We start from the raw sequence: 25,418 nt of genomic DNA on the forward strand, positions 1-25,418 counted from the left end.
GTATGTGGGCATGTATAATGAATTTGTGTATTGACATGGATGATGTTGGAAAGCAGCTGGATATCCAGGTCAGTGATATTGACCACAGCGACCATGTGAAATCTGCTTTCTGTGCAGCAGGCAAGGAAAGCAGACACAGATCAATTTGTCACACATTGTTGTTGTGTTTGTTATGGTGTGATGTACAGATGAATGTACAAGTTCATGGTTCATTGACTGTTACACATTACTAAAGACACACTTGAAATGATTAATTCTGTCAGTCTCACAGGACAGAGCATCTCTGTGGGAACATCTGTTGCCTCCAGGTTTGATTAGAGGGAACCTGTCCTGTCAGAAATTAGGCTTTTAAAGTTGTGATCAGCAGCATCAGTTGTCCTGCTGAAAGCAAACCCTAGTTAGAATGACTTAAAAGTACTACTTCTATTCTTCTACTCCAGTTTCGTTAGTGTATATTTATCTTGTACAAAACAAATACAAATAATTTGACAGATCTTGTGTTGGACCTAAATCTGCAAACCAGTATGACCACATATGGGCAAGACAGGAAAGAAAGGAGACAGAACTAAATACATACAATAGCAAATAGAAGGAAACTCTTGGTCTCTGATCTATATGACTCTGATAAAATCTGTATAATGTGACCACATGCAGGATTGATGTGTAAGCTGGACCTAAATGCAGACGGAGTGTAATGAAAAGCGAGCTTTATTTTAAGCTGTTAACAAAAGCAGTACAGCATAAAGAGAAACTAAAACTATGAAAACTAACTTCAAAACTTCAAACACTAGAATAAAAAACCCAGTAACATTAACTAAGAATTCAAAACAAGGAAGAAAACCAGGGACCATGATGTGATGTAGAACATCCGTATTATCCTACGTGTTGATTGGGATAGTAAGAGCATTGTTGGTGCACAAGTGAAACCTTGCCCCTATAAACCGACACATAAAGAGCTTTGCGGTTGTAGGCCTGTTTATGTTATTGTATTTTCCACAACTCTGTTGCTTGTGAAGCTCGCACACAAGAATTTCACTCGCATGTGCTGTACCAATGTACCTGCACATGTGATGTGACAATAAAAAGTGATTTGATTTGAAAGAGAATTCAGCATTAAGATCCAACCTAATTAATCTATGGTAAATGCTGGAAAAAGGGAACCACATCAGAAGCCATGTAGGTCAATCAAAAGTAAGTTTAAGTTTAGACAAGTGATTCTGAGACTTTAGGCAAGAGCTCTCTGAATAGAAAAGCCTTTTGTTATATAGAATAAAACTACTGAAAGTGATGGCTTTACAAACAAACAAATAAACCAGACATTAATGTAACATTAGAAGCAAAACCTTGCAACACTAAATCAATTTCATTGATTCACATCAGTTCAATTCTAATTCATTCGCAGAACTTGTTGTTTGGTCTCAAACATAAATTCCCAAGATGAACATTAACATATCGGTATCCTAGAGCCTTGTTACTGGTGGGCTGATACATAGTTTGAATCTTGATCAAAACATATCTCTTCCTAAAAGTCCAAGAGGACAACACTAGTAAAAAAAACATCCATCCATTTGCTTCCGCTTATCCTTTTCAGGGTCGCGGGGGGCGCTGGAGCCTATCCCAGCTGTCATAGGGTGAAAGGTGGGGTACACCCTGGACAGGCGCCAGTCTGTCGCAGGGCTAACACACAGGGACAGACAACCATTCGCACTCACATTCGCTTGCACATTCACACCTAGTGGCAATTTGGATTATCCAATTAACCTATCCCCACAAGCTGCATGTCTTTGGACGGTGGGAGGAAGCCGGAGTACCCAGAGAGAACCCACGCAAACACGGGGAGAACATGCAAACTCCACACAGAAAGACCCCGGCCTGATGGTGGAATTGAACTCAGGACCTTCTTGCTGTGAGGCAACAGTGCTAACCACCGTGCCACCGTGCTGCCCCCAAAAAAAACACTGCCTTATTTTTTCTCTTCTGCTTTATATTGTTTTTAAGTGCCCCTTGGTATGTTTTTCCTCCTGTGCATGAATTATTATGGCACACAGGGTGCTCAACCAAGCAGGAAAAGGACTGCCTCATTGCAAATGAAGAGTGTGAAGCTAAAGAGGCAGATGGTGGAACTATTGAAAATAAACATCCCTTCCAACAGCTGTACCCTCTCTAATAAAATGTTAAAAATAAGGGTACTTGATAGAGGAAGTAGCATAGAGAACACCAAATAATGGAAATCCAAAGGATATCTTTGTTTTTATAAGGCTCCCTACCGATGAGGGGGTTTTACATGATTGACAGTAATTAGATTTAAAATTTTTCTGACAGCAGGTATAATTAATTTGTTTAAAGACCAAGAGGATCATCCCCAGCATGCATAGCAGCTCTTCTGTGATACAATTTATCTTTATTCGTCCTCACACCTTATAGAAACTAAAATTGCTGCTGCAGCTTTGCTGAGACAGTGGTACTTTGCCATAAATTAAGGTAATATACCTAAGGTAAAAAATTTAAAGCCTGTGCAAATTTAGTATAAAAAGAATCTGCATATTTTTCCATTTAAGAATCTTGAATGACCTAAAATAGCTTGAATCCACTCTCAGTGCTCCTGGCTTTGCTTGCTTTGCACCTGGTCTTCTACACACACAATATATGTAACTTACTTCCCTCTATCATAACAGCCAACTCTCCCTTTACCAGTCATAGTCCCTACATTTAGAGTCCCTACTCTCACCTCCAGACTTCTACTTTCCTTCTCTCTTGTTGCCCCTTTACACTTTCTCCTTCTTCTCTTCATTGTCTTCAGCCGACAGTAACACAGTTTCCACCACCACACTGTTTCTCAATAGCATATAAAAAGAACATCTAACCAATAGTCAAACATGGTGGTAATGTCATGGGCTTTTGCTGCTTCAGGACTGGGATGACTTGCTGTAATTGATGTAACCATGGATTCTGCTCAGAAAATCCAGAAATCCAGAAAAAACAAATGTCTGGCGATAATCTCATGTCCACAAGCATATTTAGGTTGTGCAGCAGAATAAGTGTGGCCCAAAATTTCTCAGCAGTAATGTAAAACACTGACTGTCAGTCATTACAAAAGCTTGATTACAGTTTTTGCTTCCAAGGATGGTATAACCAGTTATGAGGTTTAGGTAACAATTACTCTTTCACACATTTTCCCTTACATTTCCCTACATTTGGTATTTACTCACACTATTCTAGTGTGAGTAAATACTTAATTTGAAATAATTACCAAACTTGGTAGAAGAGAACAGTGTTAAAGAACTAAATGATGTCCAGACACCTGACACATGACAAATGAATCCACTGAGCTGCGAATGATAATTGTGGCAACTGTGGTAAAAGGAATCAATAAGCTTGTATATGACACTGTCACAGTAACACTCGCAGAACCACCTGAACATGAGATCCAGAATATGTGCAGAGACAAATCCCTATGGAGTTAAATCAAGGAAGGGTGTTAGTTGAGCGGGTGTGCTCCTAGCTGCAAGGGATCGATTGGATAAAGACTACCTGACACACCATTAGACCCACCAAGAGCTGAGACTGATAAATATTATAGGAACATTGGGGAGAAACAGGAATCACACAACACCAATACCAAGTGGCCAGTGGACCTAAACATCCCAGAACAAGATCCAGTTGACATCACTAAAGTAGACGTCCAACAGCATCAGGACTCTGACAGCACAATAAGTGGGGCTGCTAAAAACAGTTACTCACCCAGACTGGATAACACAGGACAGAACAATCATGGTCATGACAGGGCGATTGCCTGTAAACTCCTCACAGGCATCATAGCAACCAATCTGAGTATGAACATAAGTCAACACATGAGTGCAGCTCAGAAGGGCATTGGAAACAACACCAGAGGGTCAAAGCACCAACTGGGGTTGATGTAGCAGTACACCACGACTCCAAAACCAGGCATATTAACCTGAGTCGCCCAGGACTGACTACAAGAAAGCGTAGAACTCAATGCCCCACATAGGGATACTGAAGTGCTTGGCATATACAAGGCTAATGGTGCAGTGATAACACCAATTGGACTGTTCAAGACAAAACTAAAGACAACCTCAAAAGCACAAGTCAGTATCATGTGTGGATTATACCAATGTAATGTACTGTCCCTATTCTGCATAGGCCTCACCAGCCTCTGATACCACACCAAAGAGCACATACGGATAGAGATTCAGGAATGAAGTAGCAATCAGCCACTTCCTGTACATGGACGACATCAAGCTGTACACCAGGAGCAAGTCAGAGATAAACTCACTGATCCACCTCACCAGGACATCATAGTAATTCAGACAAAATAAGTGTGGCTCAGTGTTTGCAAAAAAAGGACAGGTTATCTTGACCGAAGTAGCTGGCAGAAGGCAAGACAGTGGGCATACTGCACAGCCACAAGCACCTGGGTATCACACAAAATAACAGGAACCAAGATAAAGATGCAAGAAAGTCAGGGGTCAAGGATTAAAGATTGTCAGGTTCACAATCCAGGATGAAACAAGGAACCTTTTACATCAAAAAGATACTTGGTAGCACTCCAGACTCTTGTTTTCCTACATTTTCTTTACTGTTGTAAAGCTATCCCGATCTTTCTAGGGCACCCCAAACTTTTCCAAATAAATTGAAATGGGGAAATCCTTTATAGCACTATTTTCAGCAGAACCTTTGTGGGTAAACTAGTGTGCTGAGAGACATGTGCCAAAAAGCTTGTAATTCAGCCATTTCATTGTGTCTTGTTTTTTAGCACCAGTTTTTGAAGAGAAGCTCTGCCTGTCAAAACTCAAATCAAACCCAAAGGATAATAATAATTTAATCAGATGCAGCAACAGAAACACCCCCTAGCTCTTTGAATAATACACAACGGTTTTGCTAATAAGATCTCTGCCGACTCATCATATCCACTGAGCACATCATGATTCCCCAAAGCTTCCATAACTGAAACAAAAAGATCAGATGCCTCATTTAATCCCTTCAAGCATCTGCCTGATGAACTCTTCAGAGAGATGCTTTGACATCTTTCTAAGTTTACACAAATAGAGAAGTGTGGCTCTGTATTTGGCATTTTTCTCTAAACTTGAGCCTCGTTGACAGCACTATCATCAACGCATTGACAAATTACCTTCAGGGTATTTTTGACCAATCACTCAGCTGTACTAAAATAAACATGTAACCGATATACATGTTTGGTAAAGTGCTTCTAGCAGGAGCTGTTTGTTCTCAATACAGACAAGGCTGTGTATTTTTCAGCTAAAATCACAGGATGGATATTTACTGTGGTTTCACTGTGCATTAGGACCCACAGTAAGCACTCCTGTTGGCAAACACATTTAAGCCTGTACATATTATTACATGGTTAAACTCAGCGTGAGCCAATTTCCCATTTGCTACTGAAGAAAACCAAAGCCAGCAGCGAGAAAACCAGCACTCAGTCATTCAACTTTAACATAATTTCAGCCACTTCCATTCAGTAGCCACATGATGTTATCTTTTCCCATTTTATTAATGAGCACTCAAACAAATGTCAGACCCCCCCCATTTCCCTGTTGTCAACATCAACGTTGTCATGGAAACAGTGATCTGAATCAATCTCTCTCGCTCTCTCTCTCTTTCCCCAGCTTTGTGCTACAGCAATCCGCTATAGCTTTCACTCTAAATGCCAAGGCAATAAAAAAAAGACACCTATAGGAAATGTCAGCCGCACAGCCTGACCAATGAAATCTGACAGCCAAGACAAGCAATATTTCTCATTTTCCTGTCAAGGGGAGCACAGCCATGATGCATCCTTTTCTTTTGAGAGGAGAAAAAACGCCATTAAAGAGCAGCAAATTGAAATGAATGGTACTGCTGTAAATGAAAGCTTTGGATTTGAGGCTACAGGTCAAATTAACATAATTGAAACTCACCAGCTCTTGCACACATTTGTATAAATGCGCACGCTCAGTGACATGTGCCCAGACACATGCACACTCACGTGCCCGCACTTGCGCTCTGTGTGCACGTGCACTGTACCCTCGCCGATTTGCATCACTTCTATTGTTTATGTATGCAACAGCGCTCTCCAGTGGTCACTTCTAGTAAAAGCTAAATTTTGGTTATATATATATTTTTTACAGCTTTCCCAGATTGAAGCGTCTGCTTGTTCACCCATATAAAACCGCTTGTTGACATAGACAACTGCTGTTTGATCATAGACTCATGTGTGAGCTCAAGAGGGTTACACAATGAAACTGGGTGTTGATAATGATGTTGTACTGAACTCAGTTGTGAAATGTTACAGCTGTCTCCCCCTTTCTTTTCAAGACACAGTCGGTGTTGTTGTTTTTGAGTTTGTGGGAATTTAAAAAAAAGTGTTTTTGGCCTATTTTATGACATTGTGCAGTATTTACAGTGATAACAACAAGTTTCTTTATTTATTTGAGTTTATTCTGTATTTGGTTGCCTGGAACAATGACACACACGTGATCTGTGTATTGCAGCTATTGTAGAAAGCAGCACAGTACAGGCTTAAATTATGTAAATATACATTTATTCTCATACAGTGAAAGCACACGTGTGAGTGCGTGAGTGCACAGACACCTGTGTCTCTCACTTCATTTATGGTCTCAGAGTCCTTTATCCCGTCCGTGTTAATTAGTGGTTTGCAGCATGCATGATAATAATAAAATACATTCAGGTGAAATTAAGCAGATCCATGGTAATTTTATGCCAAGTGTCAAACCATGAAAAACACTAAAATGATCTACTAACTAATGCAACCTGTGAGATGAATGTATAAATGGGGGAATAGGGCTGCCATCAGTTTCTAGTACTGCCTTGTGCAGCTGGTAATGGTCAATTTATAAGTCTGTGCAGGATTTATGATTATCAGGAAGGAAATCACATGCAGCATATTCACACGAGGGAAATAAGAGTGACAGTGATGGAAACGAAAATGCTGTGGAGAGAATATAAATAAGACAGATTGTTTCTTTTTGCACAGCAACAGCGTTCAGCACGAATCCATATGGAAGCGCTGACATTAGGATGTTTGCATTAGTCTACACAAACTATCAAGTGCACAGAGACCTCGTTTATTAAAAAAAAGAAAGAAAGAAAAACAAAACAAAACTTTGAGTGCACAAACCCGTGCATGCGTACACAATACCAGGAGTTTTGGTTTTTTCCTTGAACACAAACAAAAATAAAACTGACAGAAGCACATGCAGTATGTTTCTCATGAACATACTGTGTAGTAAATGTACTGTATACTTTCTGTACATATCAGGTAAATCAAACCATACTCAAAACAGGTGTCCGAAGGCAATATTTTTCAGTGTTTGAAGATCAGAAGATTAACTGTAATACTCCAAAGATAGATTAAATATTTTATCAGTAAATCTCACAGTTTGAGATGACAGTTTGGTGGATTTAAATGCAACGCAAAGCCCATTTTGTAAAACTGGCCCCAAGGCATCTGGAATCATCTGGCACAACTACAAAGAGTGAAATACACACAGAGGAAAACAAATGCTGGACAGTGTTTATCTCCAAGTAACTATTAAAATGCAATGGCCACCTCCAAGGGACTGTTTTATTTTATATGAAATAGAGAGAAAAAAATGGATAAATAATAGTAAAGCAGCTGTGACTTTTACTGTTTTCAATGTGTCGTATTGGAAGTCTTCCACCAGGGAAGAGTGGTTCATCACAGCCAACATAAATTGAGCTTGTTTGACACAGGTGACCAGATGTCCCTCTTTATGTGGGTCTACAGCATTTCCATTCCCCAGGCCTCACATTTTTGTCTGGTTTTACAGGACAAGCACTTTCTAAAATCTGAATTTTACTCATTGTGTACAAAAAGATGCTTTTGTATTAGTCTGACAAAAGAAAGTCTGTCTAATGTCATGCTCATCAGGGAAATCCAACAAAATGTCACAAGTTTTACAAATTTTACTGAATATGATTTGTAGACATATGAAAAAGAAACATATATTCACAGTTTTTGTCTTTTTTGCTAGTTATTTTTCAGTTTTGCACAGGGACAAAATGTGGTGTGAAGTAACACAGTATGTGTCTGTCATGACTGGATAAAAACGATTAGAACTGTGAGATGTGATAAAAGCTATAATTAAAAAAAGATTTGCTAACCTAGAGATACATCCAAATTAAAATAGGAGAGCAGCTGAAATCAAAGCCTATTGATGAGGCCATGAAAACAGTCTTAAGCTTCTCTTTATCCCTATTGTATTCACTTTGTAAGAGAATTGGACACATTATACTGTACATTTGGTATGTACATGCTAAATGACAATCCAGTAATATGAACTATATATTGTATTTTTAAGTTTGGTATGAAAATTTCAAACTACCTCTCAGCATTGTTGATGTGTCCCACTTAGTCCCACACAAACACAGTGTTTGCCCCACATTTAGTTTCCTGGGTCATCCTACAGATAAGACCATTTTCCTATATATAAAAATATAAATAAATATAAAACAGATTAGAAATTGAAATTATTTGATTTGAACTAATTAGAAATGTATAATTAAAACAAATAATAAAAAGATATAACCTTTAAACTTTTAAAAATCTACTAAAAATTTTAAGGATGAATACCTTTATGTAATGTTCAGCATGAATATTTTTGCTAAGATACAATTTCCTTCTCTGGAGATGTGCAGATTCAGGTCTTAAGGAGTCGTTTTCATTAAGATAACCTCTACGATTTTTCCCTACCTCTCTATTCCCAGCACCTGGAAATCATTACCCATCTGCCATTCTGGAGTATCTTCCTTTGCCAAGTAATTAAAGTAATTAATAACTGGCATTATAGTTATCTTCTGATTATGTGTCTTGCATACCTCTTGCATTTTCCATCTTTGGAGCTTAAATTTGATAAAATGAGTAGAATAAGCAAACATGCTAGCATAATGACTAGCACTCAAGCTATACGTGTATATAGTCAAATCACCGTTTTGAACCAGTCCTGATTCTATGATGAGCTCCTGGCCAATGAAGATCCAACACAGAGTCTATTTTAATTTGCAATGAAACATAAAATGGTCCATCTTGCCAAGTATTTATTGAAAGTGACTGCCAATTCTGAGCTAGCATAGCCTGCTCACTGACTGTTCTAGTGAACTGAAACATGCTGCAATTCACTTAGAACATGATAGTTGGCAATGAACTCAAGGAAATCGAATTTAAAAAGTATTGATACTTATAGACAAACTAACAATACCACAAACCACATTCCTCAATAGCATTTTTTAAAAAAAATTTTTTTCCACCTTTTTGGATATTTACAGCAGATTTTTAGGACGTAGCCAAAACAAAAAGGACTTTCAATATATGTATAAAGAAGCAGCTAGTTGTAAGATAGTTGCTGCTACAAATGATCTGCTGCTAGTTAGTAAGAAAAACCAAAATGGGGAAAAGTTAGTTCTGGTGCTGTAATGAACCTGAGAGTTACTACATTCTAAAAATATAATAAAGAAATATCATTTCTACTTTAACCTAATCAATGTAATGAAATACTCCTTAGATAAACAAATAAATAAATATTACCACAAATCTTACACTTTTTGGGCCATGGCTTCACAGAGATTTATTTATTAAAAGAATAACAGTGTAAAAGTGGAAGTTCAGAAGGTCTCAAAGAAGGTCTGTAAAGAAGAAAAATTCTTTACAAAGATACAAGAATCTTCTTGCATCATATCTGATGAAATGATGTTATTTTGCTCTTTGCTGCTTTTTTTGTGGTTTTTAATGGTTTTTTGATCTGGTTTAAGTTACCCTGTGGTACATGGTGATGAAAAGCAATTTTCTGAAGTGAAAGATTAAGATAAGATAAGATAAGATAAGATAAGATAGAACTTTATTAATCCCTCGGGTGGGTTCCTCTGGGAAATTCGATTTCCAAAAAAGCACAGCACCGACAGAAGTTACAGAGTTATACACACACACACATATATAAATACAGAGACAATATAAATAAAATATACGAAGGGGATAAATAGAATAAATAGGAATAAAAATAAAAATACAAGTGAATTGCACATTTCAAGTATTGAGTCTATTGCACCGTTGACTATTTACAAAAGTATTGCACAAAAGGTATTGCACAGTGAGGTGAAGAGGCACTACAGCTTAGTTGTTCCCTCCTTTGTCCTCCTGTTTCCCCTCCCTCTCCCCTCCAGAGAGGAGTAGATTATGAGATATAAGTAAAAACTTTAAGGACGCAATCCTGATGACACATAAAGGGGCCTAAAAATATATACAATATTAGAGTATGGGATGGTTTGGTGACAACTGGTCACTGATGTTATGCTTTGGACTACCTTGTATAGGTATATCAATACATTTTAGAAGGAAATGTATGTTAGGTGAACTACATTTATTTAGTTGATCTCAAAATAAGGGTTTAAAATATGTATTGTAATAGATTTAACAGCTTTGATTACAAACAGAAACAGTATGTTAGACTGATGTGAAACAAACTAAAATATTGTTTTATTTTCATTGTTATTATTTGCACATCCTTATCACCATTAAGAAGTACATTGGTATTCTGACTCCATATTTTCTTAAAAATATGGCGTGCAGTACCTTCAAACACATCGCACTGAGGTCAAATGGACTTCAGCAGAGGGTTTTTCCTCAGCAGTGACCTTCAGCTCAGTCTGAGCAGTTCCATTCAAATAACTAATAACCAATTATTAGCCTTAAGCCTACATGTTGAAATTGTGTCTGGAAGCTTGGAAGCCATCTTTATTCACGCGTGAATCTGTTACTATGTACGGGAGTAAGTTTCACAGATGGAAGAGAAGAAAGCAGATGGACTTAATGAGCAGGCAAGCTTTGAAGGGAGCAGGTGGGTGGGTGTTGGGGGGCAGGCAGACAGAGGGAGATGGAGGAATCTGATGGCTTTATGGTTTTTCTGAGGTAGTGTATGTTTTTGCAACTACAATTGGGGTATCAATGCATCTCTCAGTTACCATGACTACAGCAGAGCCTCTCTGTTCATATAAAGAATGGCGACTGATGTGCGGCCACGCAGGGACCAATTATCTCTGTCTGAATTAGCGAACCCTGAACGCTCTCCTAAGTGCGTACGGGGGGGATACACCTAAATTGAAGTTCCTAAATTGTAATTGTCCAGATTAGGAGAACATTTCTGGAATGATAATGCCAGGAATAATACACGGAGGATAATAATTTGAGAAAGAAGGTTTGAGTCACTCTCCCTCATTACAGCTTGAATAGTATGTTAATTGTTCCTGTTATTATTAAAGTTTGTCTGATGAGGTTAAATATGTGAGGAACTCATTATCCAAAGTTGTTCTGGATTTTCATTTACATAACTTCTTGGAAAATTGTTTATAACATGAAATATATCTTAACCCATTCATACTGTTGACATTTCATGCCCTCACAATATGGTCCAGGCCAAGAAAGCCAAACTATGAAATACAGAACTACTTAGAATGTGTAATTAGCAAAGCTGACATGAATAAATGGATTATTAAAACATAGTTTAATAATAGTTTAAATTAGGACAACACTGCTTCATCATAAAAATGATCATAACTACCAATCAATCTAATCTGTGCACTCATAGCAATGATTGGAAATGTTGCAAGTGTCATGTACTTGCATTTATGTAAAGCTTTTCTGATCTTACTGACCACTGTGAGTACTTTTAACTAGCCACATTTTAAGCATGCATCCATGCCTTATCATTACTTCACTCTTTGGAGAGTCCCCCATGTTCCTTTAAAGACCAGCAGGTGTTTCTCTCTAGAGCACAGGTGTCCAACTCCAGGCCTCGATGGCCGGTGTCCTGCAGCTTTTATATGTGTCCTTGAACCAACACAGCTGATTTAAATGGCTAAATTACCTCCTCAACATGTCTTGAAGTTCTCCAGAGGCCTGGTAATGAACTAATGATGTGATTCAGGTGTGTTAACCCAGGGTGAGATCTAAAACCTGCAGGACACCCTCAAGGCCTGGAGTTCGACAGCCCTGCTCTAGAGTAACCTGGGTAAACGTGGTCGGACCACAGACAGTTCACGTTACATTGTCTAGATCACCCTTGAACTCCAAAAATTGCAGCACCTGTACAACAATATAGTATTTTTTAAAACTCAGATTTCTTTTTTTGTTTTTTGTTTTGTATTTTGTGTCACCTTGTGTCAAGTTATCAAATAATACCCAAAAAGAATTTAGCAATTTTACTGCCATTGAATGTCAAAATGGTATTTAAGGGTTAAAGTCATGAACTCATTTCATTATCAATGTTTCAACTTATGCTAAGCCACACACATTATGCTAATTGTTATGTACTGGACTATACCATACCAGTTATGCACTCATTTTGTAAGGTAGGTCAAAAAAACATTAACCTCCTAAGCCCCAAGCCTAACTGATCTCCTGCCTTTTGCCCCCGTATTAGGGGGCATTGGGGCTTAAGAGGTTAAAGAGAACCATCTTACTATGGTTTCACTATAGTAAGATTGTGTTATCTGTTCACATCACTGCTCTTTACAACACAGAACAAACTTCCTATTGAGAAAATCAACCTTCATCAATGCTTTTTAAACACTGGGTGGTGCAACATAATGCAGAACAAACTGAAGGAGTCATAGGCATGTCTGTGTAATTATCTCGATGGGCATTTTATTGAAATTACATGTCTTGTTGAGGCAGCTGGGCTATAAAAAGCAGCTGGAACCATGAGGCTAATTTAGAAGAGCGGTTTCAGTGTCTCTTTCAGGAAAATTTCCACAGATCTTGGACATTTGCCTGCATGTTTGTACCCCTTAGGACAAGAAAAGAACTGCTAGAATATCTGAAAACGAAAAAAGCATGCAGCTTTAGTTTAGTTGCTCTTCTTTTCCGTTGCTCAGTGTATGATGCTGAGAAACTTCCTTTATTAACAATTAAACTGCTGTAGAAATAATAAAAGCAAATCTTTACTCAAATTCAATTAAAATGAGCTCCAAGAGAATTGTGACTGTATATGCATAGTTTTTTTTTAATCGACTGTATATTAATGCATTAGCAAAGCCAGAAATCTTTGCAGTTTTCAGTCTGAGCAGTAAAGATGCATTGCAAGGATCATCCTCAGAGGACAGCTGTACTTTGAGCTGAATGCTAATGTAACATGCAAAGACTGCATAAGAGAAGCGAAGGTGAAGGTCTGAAAATAGAATCCAATGTAAAATTGCCTCAAACTTGCATCCTTTATTATGGCTAGTAGTGCCAGCTTGACTGGCTCCAAAAAGAGACTATATTGGACTGTGCTAGGGGAAGAAAATTACCCTGTTTCTTAGTTGATTTATTGCCTCGGTAAGCATTTTTTCTCTTGAGTTCATGAGCAAAATTGCTTTTTCAAGTATTCTTCAAAATGACATGATGTTCATTTTATAAATTATGATCCCATTTGGAGTAAAATAGTCCAATCGTTCTTCTATAAAATCACTAATAACTGATATCATCGTCTTAAGGGTTAGCGTGCACTCATTCATGCTGTGTGGCCAAGGCATAAAAACAAAAACACACAACGGAGTATATTTCCCACGCCCAGCATGAGGAGAAAAAAGATTCAGTCTATTATAGTTAGTAATAATGAAATCGATGGATATCAGCTGAACAGCAAGTCATCGCGGAAAGTCATCGCTTATCTCTAGCTGCTTTCTAAATCTTTTTTTTTCGGCCTACAGTCAAGTTTATTCATGTGAATTTGCATGAATAAATAAATAAATTAAAAAAAAACTCATATATGACCAAAAACAGAAAAAAATCAGACGTGGAAAAACTTCCCAGGATGTTAAATCCATCACTATTTCTTGAAGGTTGCATCTTGAAGGATTCAAAGCTTTTCTTTGGCTCTTGGCTGCTTTTTATTGCCTTCGCTGTCAAGATGATCCCACATTGCTTTCATAATGTTGATTTTCGAGCTCTGGGGAGGCCAGTCCACGAGTAGTAGTGTGCCACTGTGTGTTTGTCTATCTTGATAAGCTTTTACTGCATTGGCGGTGTGCTGGGGATCATCGTCATGCTAAACAATGAAGTTGTTTCCCAATCAAAGCTTTCGTAGATCAAAATCTGATGATGCTTTTCTGTGTTCGTATTTCCATCAACTTTAACACCACTGGTGGAAATGCAGCTCCAAACCACGAGAGAGCCTCGACTGAGTTTTACAGACGGCTGTAGACACTCACTGTTGTACCACAGTGCAAAACAACTCGAAACAAATATTTCAACTTTAGATTCATAACTACATAAGACGTGTTGCCACAGATTTTCAGTCCAGTTAGAGTCCAGCCCTTTCACCCTGTTTCCCCTTAAAAATGACTTCTATGATTAAGACCATTTGTTCAAGAAGCTTTGGCAGACAGTAGATGGATTAACTGAAGGGCCAGATACATCTCTCAGGTCATATGTCAGGTCTTTGCTAGATTATCCCTGTTTCTTAAGGACATGACTTTCAGATACTGCTGTACATATGTGATAGATAGCTATTATTTAAACTGCTAGACTAGGACTAGAATGAAAATAAGTGGAAAATAAGTGGAAAAAGCATCTGATGTAAATAGAAGAACTTTCTCCGTCTTCTTTGGACATTGAAAAGTCTAAAAAACTATTGCCCATGACCACTTTTATAAAACAGGAAAGTCTGGCTCTTCAGAACAAAAATATAAAGAAAGATTTCTGCACAGTACTGTATATGTGTGAAAGCATCTCACCTGTCTCCCCACTCTACACCAAAAAATATTAAACCAAAAATCACACACATCCAGTGGGCATAAAGGAAAGGGGATAGATTTATTTTAAGCTTCATTTTAAAATCAGACCTGCAGACATAAACTCCATCCTTCTGCTTTCTCACATTTCGAGGGTGATGGATCAGCCGCACACATTAAATTTAAAGAGTGAAAACGTGTGAGCTTCATCCTGTGTGCACCCTCACACCCACGCACGTCTGTATTGCATGTGTCAGTTTTATTCAGAAATGTTAACATGAAGAAGGCAGGATGATTTTTGGCAGCGTTAGTATTAATCTAATAATAGTTTTGGTGCAATAATAGAAAACAGGGCAAAAACAGCCTGTTGACCATCACTTTGACCTTTGTTGATCTGAGCGCCCAGGCTGACGGCAGTTTCCTCAGTTTATGTGCCTGCATAAGCCAGAGTGCTGAATAAATGAAATCTGTGACCTGAAGGAGACATGAACGCACATCAAACAACTGCTTCTATAGTTATTGAGACACTTTAGAAAAAGATAAAAATGTCAAAGTCATGGTGGTTGTAAAAAAAAAAAAAAAAAAAAAAAGGACTCGGGAGATCACAGAAGTTCAAATTAAAAATCTACCTCAGGAGAATAAATGAATGTGTGAAAGATTTCAAACTGGATCATATAACAGCCATGAAATACACTAAAATAAAAGCTAAACAGCATCTAAATGTTAACCAACATCTAAATCATTTAATTTCACTTCGCCCCATTAAGTTTAGTCCGTCTTGCTTTTGGCATTTACATTTTAAATAGAAGGTGAAGCAATTTAATTTCATGGCAAATCTTCAATGTTTCCACACTTTCCACATTTGTGTGTTCAGGCTTGGTTTGTAACGGCCGATAACTGCATCTCCTGCTGTGAAACTGAAAGCCTAGATGTATGATGTGGAACAGGTCAACATCAGAGTATTAAAAGGTGGGAAACACTGCATATGAGCTCATCAGACCGCAGCCCCAGCTGAGCTTTGATGGGTGAGCTTAAGGATGCGTTGATAGAGAGGGTGCAGCCTCACTTGGCTGAGCTGCTGTCAAGCCTTTCTGAAAGCCAGCGGAAGAAGCTGCCATGATTTCCCTCTACAGCCCCCACCGTTCCCTGCCTTCTTTTTGACAGCAGCAATGGGAGTGATGAGAGTCTGTTAGGAGTCAATGGAGAAACTCAGGAAACCCTTTCTTGCTGTTATATTACAGGGCATGTGCAGGGCTAGATGTGCCAGATAAATACAAGCACCATAGCCCTGACACAGCTCATGGCAGTTGGGTTAACCACCTGCAGATTCTCCCCTGCATTTGATATTAACAGAAACACAGAGAACAGACTTAATGTACTGGAGTGGAGTGTTTCTTGGTCAAAGACTAGTTTGTGGAACCAGGAATTAACTGCATTTGAAGGCCTTTCCCTTAACTTTGATAAAATGGAGAACACTAACCTTTGTTTGAAAAGGTACTAAGACCCCCTCCATCACACAAACTGAGACGTTAAAGAGTAAAGAAAGGAAGAACATTTGTAAGGCCCCTTTTACAGGTAGGAAATCCTGCACAGAGAGGCAGGAGGTGGGAGCCATTTGCCAATAGCCACAGAAACTGGTAACAATGATGTACCTCAAAAAAGACAGGTTGAATAGCAGCAGCCATTCTGCTACAACAACAAAAAGGCTGTCACCTTAGTGGACAGGTGGCAAAATGTCAAGTGTACAGTGACCAAGAAGTTTTCTACCAATTTTTCTCCCATCCCTTTGTAGAAATATCTGCTACAATCTAAGATCGCCTTTAATAATGGAGTGGTGTGTTAAGCACAGCCTTTATAAGTATGCAACCCTCCCTTCTGCATGGATAAAGCTAAGCTGCTTCACTAAAGCTTGAACTCTTTGGAGAAGAGCTGTCATGAGCTATCTTATAGCCATATTCTAGATCAAAGCACTGAAATGGGAGGAACATCAGTGAAGATTGAAGACATATATTTCTCTGCACTCCCTGTGGATTACAGTTCGCATGAGGTGCTACAGCTGCAAAGCAATCACATCTTCTCAGTGACAATCACACAAAATAAAACACCAGCAGTGAGGTGCTGCATGTGGAAATAATTGGAAGCCGTGTTTCAGCTGCAGCAGGTTTCCTCAGGGAGTAGGAATCTTTGGAAGGAGTCATTCCAGAGAACCCTTTTTATCTCCTGCAAGGTACCTGTTTTTGCGGATGGGGGGTAGTTCAAAAAAGGGGAAGGAATTGGGAATGTAGTGGGAAATTTTTGTGGTTGGATCGGTACTCACAGCATTCCTGTCAGGTCATCTTAGGATGAGATGATTCTCCACTATATTATTTGTTCTGTCTTTCTATTTCATCATGTCTGCAAACCTGGACCAATTCAGAAAGCGAGCAAAGAAGAGAGCGAGAGAAGAAAGTCAGTAAGACAAGTAGTTTTTTTGCTACTTGAAAGCTAAAAGCTTTTTTTTGTGACTGTTTTTCCAAAGATACAATATTGCAGAAAGCTAATGCATTGTTGGATCTTCTGTGAACAGCACAGAATTGCATCCTTCATCTCAGAAGAGAAGAAAGATGTAGTCAGTTGATCGTGCTGTGTAAGGACGGCTCTGGCTTTCCCCAGGTTAGTGGACTAATTTGTCTCATCTTCACAGGTCTTTACAGAGGAAATGCAGACACACAGTGGATGGGGGGGAAGCTTTATGTTCCTTGAGGTAAGCTCTCGGGACTAAGAGTTCTGGAAATGCAGCTTTAGCAAAAGTTACCTATGAATACATTTAGACTGTGACTGTAGATATTTGCAACGCATTGCTTTCAGGAGTGCTTTCAAGTCCTTGAATAAGGTATCTAAGAGAGGTATTCACTGATGGCAAAATAAGTAATTTTAACAATTTCTAGACTTTCCAGGGCAAGTTAACACTCAGAACTAAATCGCATGTGTCTGCTCTAACAAATCACTCTTTTTTTGGATGATCAAAGACTGGGTATGAGATGATTCACGAGGCTTCTACTTACAGAGATGTGATTTTATAAAACTTTAGCAAATTTCAAAAACATTAAATCCATGTAAATTAATTGTATGCTTTGTGGTCAAATATTATTATTATTATTATTTTTTTAGGTATTTTCAGGTATTTCATTTTTTTTTTTTATTGGGATCAGTTTTGGGGTCATTACTCCAAAGAAGTAATGTATTACATATATTACATAGGACACTTAAGAGTAATGCAGTACAGTACTTAATTACAGTTTCTCTGTACAATGACCTAAAATGCATTGTCTGATAATTACCATTTAACATTACAAACCTATTGGCTGCGGTCCCACACACCAACACAAATCCCTATCCTAATGAGAACACATATATACGCTTTCTATTAGTATTTAAGTACAAAAACAGCTGACAACACAAAGCAAAGGTGAAAACTGGCACAAAGACACTTCAAAGCAACCACCACAGTGACTCTACTTTAGAGACCTTAACAAGTAGAAACCAGGGGTGCAACCTGACTGCTCATCAGTTTGTTGCCTGTTAACGTTCAGGGTCTGGCTGCTGAGCTGGGGTCAGCATTCACTCAGCTTTAACATCACTCTGTGTTGTTGGCTAGCTCGTCCAGCCTGATTACTCCCAGCTGTGCTCTCCTTCTGTGTCTCATTCCCTCGTTATCCCTCAGTATATTTAAGCCCTGTGTTTCTCTTTGTCAGTGTTATAGTCTCCCTCATATCGGTGTGGGTCGCCATGTGGTTTCACATATGATTTATTTGCAGTTTTCCCAGTTTAGTTTTGTTCTTTGTTTCCTTTCCAAGCCTGCAATAAAGCAGTGTTTTGAGTTCACTTTTGTCTCGGTGAGTTTTGCGTTTGGGTCCTTCTCTTGCCTGCACACAGCCGAAACATGACACCATCCCTACTTCTGCTTTATTGCTTCTTCCAGTACTTTCCACACAATCACCAGCTTATTGTGCAAACACAGAGGCTTTTAGGGGATGGAGTAAATGAAGCAAGGACATACAGAATGGCGTTTTTGCCCTGAGGAGATAGGGCTTGTTTGTAGGCAAGTTATAATGAGCAAATTCTTTCATGAACAAGAAAACTTCACTTCCTTTGTCATCACACTGGACAGATGTATAACTGCTTAGTAAACATTTTGTAGGTTAACCTCCAAGAATATTTATGATTTCACTAATCTATGATTGGATTTTGACTGTTACTATTTAGTTAGAAAGATATCACACAGCAATGTATATGTAAACCTAAGAGTTGTAATTTTGGTCCCTAAAGTTTTAACACCTTTTCCCTTTACACAGGCTTAATTATCTTTGGTTCTGTATACAGTTGTTGGGGTTGACAAGGAGTTCTTGGCACATAAAGATGGCTGTTTCTAAGCAACAGAATGAAACGGTTTAAACTTTACAGGGATTATAATTAGATACCCTGTCAATCAAACTGTCTTTTCAGTCTAGTCACAACACAACCAGTCAAGATGACAAAGAAAATGACATGCTCAGTGGAGATCATTATCATTTTCTACTTTGGCACTAAACTCTCCATCTTTCATCTCTGATTGTGATGCATAAAAAGACAATCACATCACATGTAGTATAGTATATAATTATGCCATGATTGTAGGATTTCAGTTTAAAGTAGCATGGGGCTTCAGGCAGGAACTTACCTGTTTTTCCTGCTTTTATTTTATAGTAATAAACACAAGTCTTAAACCATCTCTTATTTTTTCATATTTTTCCTTCCAAAGAAACAGATTTTCCTGTAATTTTTAAATTAGTCTTGAGTAATAGTCCTCACGGCATTCTAAGTCAAAGGTTTTCTTTGGATGTTGGTTGCTTTCTCTCATTTTCAGTTTTTTTTTAAAGCCACTTAGCACTGCAGAGTCTAAACAGAAATCCACTTAACACTGAATCAAGCATAAAAAGGCACTGAACCTAAGAGATGAACCGGTGTTGTGTCTACACATAAGGCAACGCAATAAAAAATAGAATGAAATCATATCCAGGCATTTTGTGCAAAAACACACAATTTGTTCAGTTTCTTTAGTTGAATCTATGGTACAACAGTAAAGTGTCTACAGCAGTCTATTATGATTTGGGGCTTTATTTCAGCCAGCGGTGTTGAGGATCTTCTCAAAATTAATGAAATTATGAATGGGAAAAAAAAACAAAAGAAAAAAAAAAGTCAGATTTTGATCCACCATTCAAAACATCTGATTGGCAACGCCTTTATTTTTTAGCATGGTGGGATCCCAAACACACTGACATTGAACTAAACGTATACCTGGACAGAAAAACAGCAGAGAGCAGAATATAAGGCAGCCAGCATCCAAAGAAGAGCTCTGAAATATACCTGGAAAACTGTTCCTGAAGACTGATTAAAGAAATTATTAGAAGAATAATTAAATATTGACTTTCAGTCTCATTAGAGCTGTACAAACTGTTGTTGCCTTATGTACTTTATTTCTATGTATATCCCATTTTTCTTGCAAAATATGAAGAAATTGAATAAAGACTTTTCCACAGTAGAATAAGATTGATTCAAGTCATCGGCCTTGGTTGCCTTGGTTGTCAAACTGTTTAGGTCATGCTATTTAGCAGCAGCACAAAATTACACAATGATTTGTTCTCAGATGTTTTTTTTCTATCTATCAAAGCAGACTTCTCATTACTGGCAAATACATCTGGTCTCAAAGAATGCAACAACAACTTCACTAATGATTAAAAAACTTGTAAACCAGTTAAGAAGAATCATTATAAATATAACCCCCCAACCTCTGAGTGGAAACATAACTAACACTAGTTAAAAATGTGCATTTTGTGGCCCTAAATGACTTTGCACATGAAAATCTTGAGAACTCCTGCTGTAAAGGATTAAGAAATGCTTTAAAATCAAAACGATCTATCACTGTTACAAGAGTTTTGTTCCCTTTAGTTGCAAACAAGGCAAACTGCAAACAACGTAATGTGCTTTTCATCCCACGTTTGATAAGATACAAATATATATTAAAAAAATACGACAGTGTGTGTGAGTATCTTGCTTTATAATACCAGTACTGAGGAAACATTCAAAGGCCGCTCAGCGGGATGTACTGCCATAGATATGCACCGCTTGCTGTGAGGAAAACACGATTTCAGAGTAAAAAACAAAGATCAGCAAGCTCATTGTTCACCTGGTGCATATTTTTTTTCTTTTTGTGCATTTGTGTGAATCACAAATCCGCTCCTTCATTACCGATGAGACCGTGCTGGAGTGGCTGCTGTAATGATGAGAAAATGAAGAGAACATTTGGGTTTATAAAAGTGCCTTTTTTGCTTTCCAAAGTAAGACATTTGGAAAAGAGCGATTTTCATTGCAAGATCACTGCCGACATGAACATAAAACCTAGCTGAAGCAACTGCCAACATTATCAATCAATCAATCTTAGGTTTTTTTTGCCTGTAGAGCACAGAAGCCATGAAAACTGAAGTGGACACATGACATAATGGGCAACAAAAATATAGGAATTAACAACTGCAAAGTCTTTTGTTAAACACGATGATATAAAGTGTGATTAGTGACACATGTAGGTGTCCCAAAGAAACCTGCCAGATTGCTGGCAGTCGCTGTGAAGTCGATTTCTAGAGCCCCAATCACACAAGGCCTAGATACTGGCCAGTGACCCCTTGGTAACCACAGTCACTAGGGGAAAGTGTTTATTCTGAAACTTGTTGGGGAGTGGTTGCTGGCGGTTGCTGTCGCTAATGTCAAACTGGTTGCAAAGAGGAATGCAGCCCTAAAAAACCCCTCTGAATTGCACTGTTTGCCAACAGATTGCCGTGGTCACCTCTAGTTTCTATGTGTTACGGCCCTAGCAGGGCCTCCTCCTGAAGGTGCCTGTGTGGGCGTGTCCCACCACCTCTTCTGCCTGAGGTGCCACCTTTCCCTTTTCCACAGCTGACTCTCGTCAGTAATTAAAGAGATTTAAGCCCAGGGAAAGGTGAGCTCTGGGTCAGAGTGCCATGTGAGTGGTTACAGCTAGTGAGCTGAGTGTTTGTGGTGTTTGCAGCTAGTGAGCTGCGTGTCTGGGTTTGTATCTAGTGAGCTGCACTCTTTTTTTTGACTTACTTTTTACTTTATTGACCAACGCTTGAGTTTTGTTTGTTTTCCTTAAATGGTGATAGCGGCTTGTCCGTCTCTTTTAGTTGAGCTACTTTAATAAAACTATTTAATTTAACCCTTTTGCCTCCTTGACTCCTTTTTTCTGACCCAGACACTTTTTGTTACTTCCCCCTCACCGCCTAGACCCCTCAGGGGAGCGTAACATATGGAAGACATTAATTTTTCTGCAGACAATTGCACACTTGTCAAGCAGTAGAGAAACAATGACAAGTGTGTCACAAACTCGAAACAGAATTTTCACCTTCAAAGCAAACGTTGGAGCCTTACACAGTATAAAAAAATGGATGTAGCTACTGCGACGTCATCCATGGGTTTCTGAAGTCCTGTCTTGAAGCCTGGAGATCAGCATTCAGTAGGGACAGCAAAGAGGGGTGGGTCTGAATGTCAAACCACTTAGTCTTTGGGTAACGACTTATTGATAGCTGTTGAGCATGCTAAAGATAATACTCAAATATAAAACATGGTATGATTGAGATTTACTAAATTGACTTTTTTATGCAATATGACCCAAAAATGAATGACTGAGCCCGTAAACTCAGCAGTAAAATATCTGCCAATGGCAAAGAAAGCCGTTTGTTTACAGACTTCTACAGGATCAGAAATCTTGGCTTATTTTTTCTGATCTGGAAGCTTTGAACATGTTTTATACTGTGTATGGCTGCATCAGTGAGGCACAACAACAAGTACGGGCAACTGCAGCAATCAGCTAATGGCTAAAGCAATCTTAAGGAGGGTTTTGGTGCAGTCTTTGTAACTGATTTCATGTAGGGACAGCCAGAAACCTCCAGCAACCACTCACTGTGTTTTCTCTACAATTGCAGGTTACTGCAAAGCTGCTGATCGAACTCTAGGCCTGCGACTTAGGCCTAGCAAGATATTTATTATGAGCTATTTTTTAATTTTCAAAGTCTGGTCTAAATGGGCATTAATTTAAATGAGGAAGGAACTCAACATATCTTTAAATCGTTTCATTTTAGATCTTCAGCTAACTATCAAAAAATAATCAACAATAAATAGAAAAGTAATACACAACTACTCTGATAATTGTTCATTTGTTATTTTCTAACTGTCTGTCCTTGGAACTTGACATGTCAGGAAAGGATTGAGGAAATTTGGCAAACTTGGGCTCAAAGATGAATTGTTTACATTTTGTTGGTCACTGCGACCAAATGTCATTCTTAGTAGTATGAAGGCAGTGTGCCAGGAGGGAATTTCATTACGTCTGGCACAAACAACAACTTCATCCTCACAAAACACATTTTTGGACATTACTTATTCATGTGGTAATTATGTAAAAAGAGAAAGCCTGATAGGATAAAATGCTGAAGTGATTATATTTCAGATGCAAGGCCAAAGGTCATCTTCCATGTGGCATCAAAATGGTCAAACAAAATATCTTTCTGGTGATTATTCAGTACCCTACCTCAGGAACAGAGGGGGAGATTGTGGCCATATTTCCCATTTAGTTGGATACTAAATTTCAGGCCCCTCTTCTGTGGAACCAGCTTCCAGTTTGGATTCGGGAGACAGACACTATCTCTACTTTCAAGATTAGGCTTAAAACTTTCCTTTTTGCTAAAGCATATAGTTAGGGCTGGACCAGGTGATCCTGAATCCTCCCTTAGTTATGCTGCAATAGACGTAGGCTGCCGGGGATTCCCATGATGCATTGAGTTTTTCCTTTCCAGTCACCTTTCTCACTCACTATGTATTAACAGACCTCTCTGCATTGAATCATATCTGTTATTAACCTCTGTCTCTCTTCCACAGCATGTCTTTTATCCTGTCTTCCTTCTCTCACCCCAACCGGTCGCAGCAGATGGCCCCGCCCCTCCCTGAGCCTGGTTCTGCCGGAGGTTTCTTCCTGTTAAAAGGGAGTTTTTCCTTCCCACTGTCGCCAAAGTGCTTGCTCATAGGGGGTCATATGATTGTTGGGTTTTTCTCTGTATCTATGAAGCGCCTTGAGGCGACTTTTGTTGTGATTTGGCGCTATACAAATAAAATTGAATTGAATTGAATTAAATTCCTGGCACTGACCTCAGGTGCCCACCTTGAATCTGCAATGATTTTATACATCTCTGCCTGCTTACAGCAAACATGAATCAACCAAATAAGATACAGTGTTACTCGTGAAACATAAATACACATAATACTTTCATTAAATGACTTTGGAGACATGGTGGATATATTTGATAACAGATTTTGAAGCTGCTGTCAGCAGCAAAAAAGGAAAACCACAGATAATGAAGGAGGACATCAAGGGGTTTATATTACAGAAGAGGATGTAAAGAATAGGGTGGGATGGACGCAGATGATTTGGGGTGGCGACCCCTAATGAGAGCAGCAAAAAGAAGACTTTAAAGTCATCATAACATCTATAATACAAGTCTAGACAGTCGCAGAGGTAAACTGAGACTTGACTGATCCAACAATAAGGTGTGCAATTCATGTCTCATTAGAACTTCAAGATTTTTGAGCTTTGTCTTCTTTTTTTTAAATAAAATAACTGTCAGAATGCCTGAACGAAAAATGACTCATGCTGCAGCCCTACTGTGGATTTAGAAATGTCATGTATTGTCATAAGAGGAGTAGCATTATAAGAATAAATAATTAATACAATATATATTTATAATTTTACATGCAATGTTCAGGAAAACTTAAAGAACACATTTACAGGGAGAGGTGTACTTGTTTATTCTGTTCACACCTTGTTTTCCCTGTCACACAATATTGCCATACTGAAAGTTAGTTTTCCTTCTCTGCATTGTTGCCCCTGATTGTGGAGTTTTAGCCAGGGGATTTGTCACATCAGTTCATAGGGTCTGACCAAACAGCACTAAACAAGCTTTATGCTTTAACAGCAACCGCTCTGTTTCCTTGCCGCTGCCTGTCCGAATTCATGCCTTTCTTTTCATCACCCTCGTTTCTCCATCAACATCACTTCCCTTTGCAGTGTTTTTGGAACATCCGCGTCCTCGTCTAGCTCATTCTCACCTCCCTTTCAGTTTCCGTCTTTTCATCAGGTCCATTTTTGGCCTTCTATCGCTCCTTTTATTTTGAGCAGAAGTGGAAAAAATGTTGAGTGAAAGAAAATCAGAGAGAGAGAGAGACAGCCAGTAACAAAAACAGAACAAGGTGAGCAAGGTCAGACTGTACCGTTGCTGTTAAGAATCTCGTCTTCTTTATCTGGTTTTTTTTTCAGTTCAGTCTTGTTTTTACATTGAGTTTGAAATTGAGTAACACTGGGTTTGAAATGTATGTATAAGCCTGAGATTCACTCTGCTTTTTACCCCTCTTTTGTAAACCTGCACAAACCCTTCTTAATTACAGCATTCTAGCTCCTGTGTGTTATGTGCTATTTTCTGTACAGTGATTAATGGTGTTGAAGCTGCATGCAATCCTGCATTTTTGCACTGTCTATTTTTTTTCTTTAAAAGAAAACACCTCCTTTATCTCACACAGAT

The sequence above is a fragment of the Astatotilapia calliptera genome, chromosome 19 (assembly GCF_964374335.1).
Source record: "Astatotilapia calliptera chromosome 19, fAstCal68.1, whole genome shotgun sequence".
NCBI lineage: Eukaryota > Metazoa > Chordata > Actinopteri > Cichliformes > Cichlidae > Astatotilapia > Astatotilapia calliptera.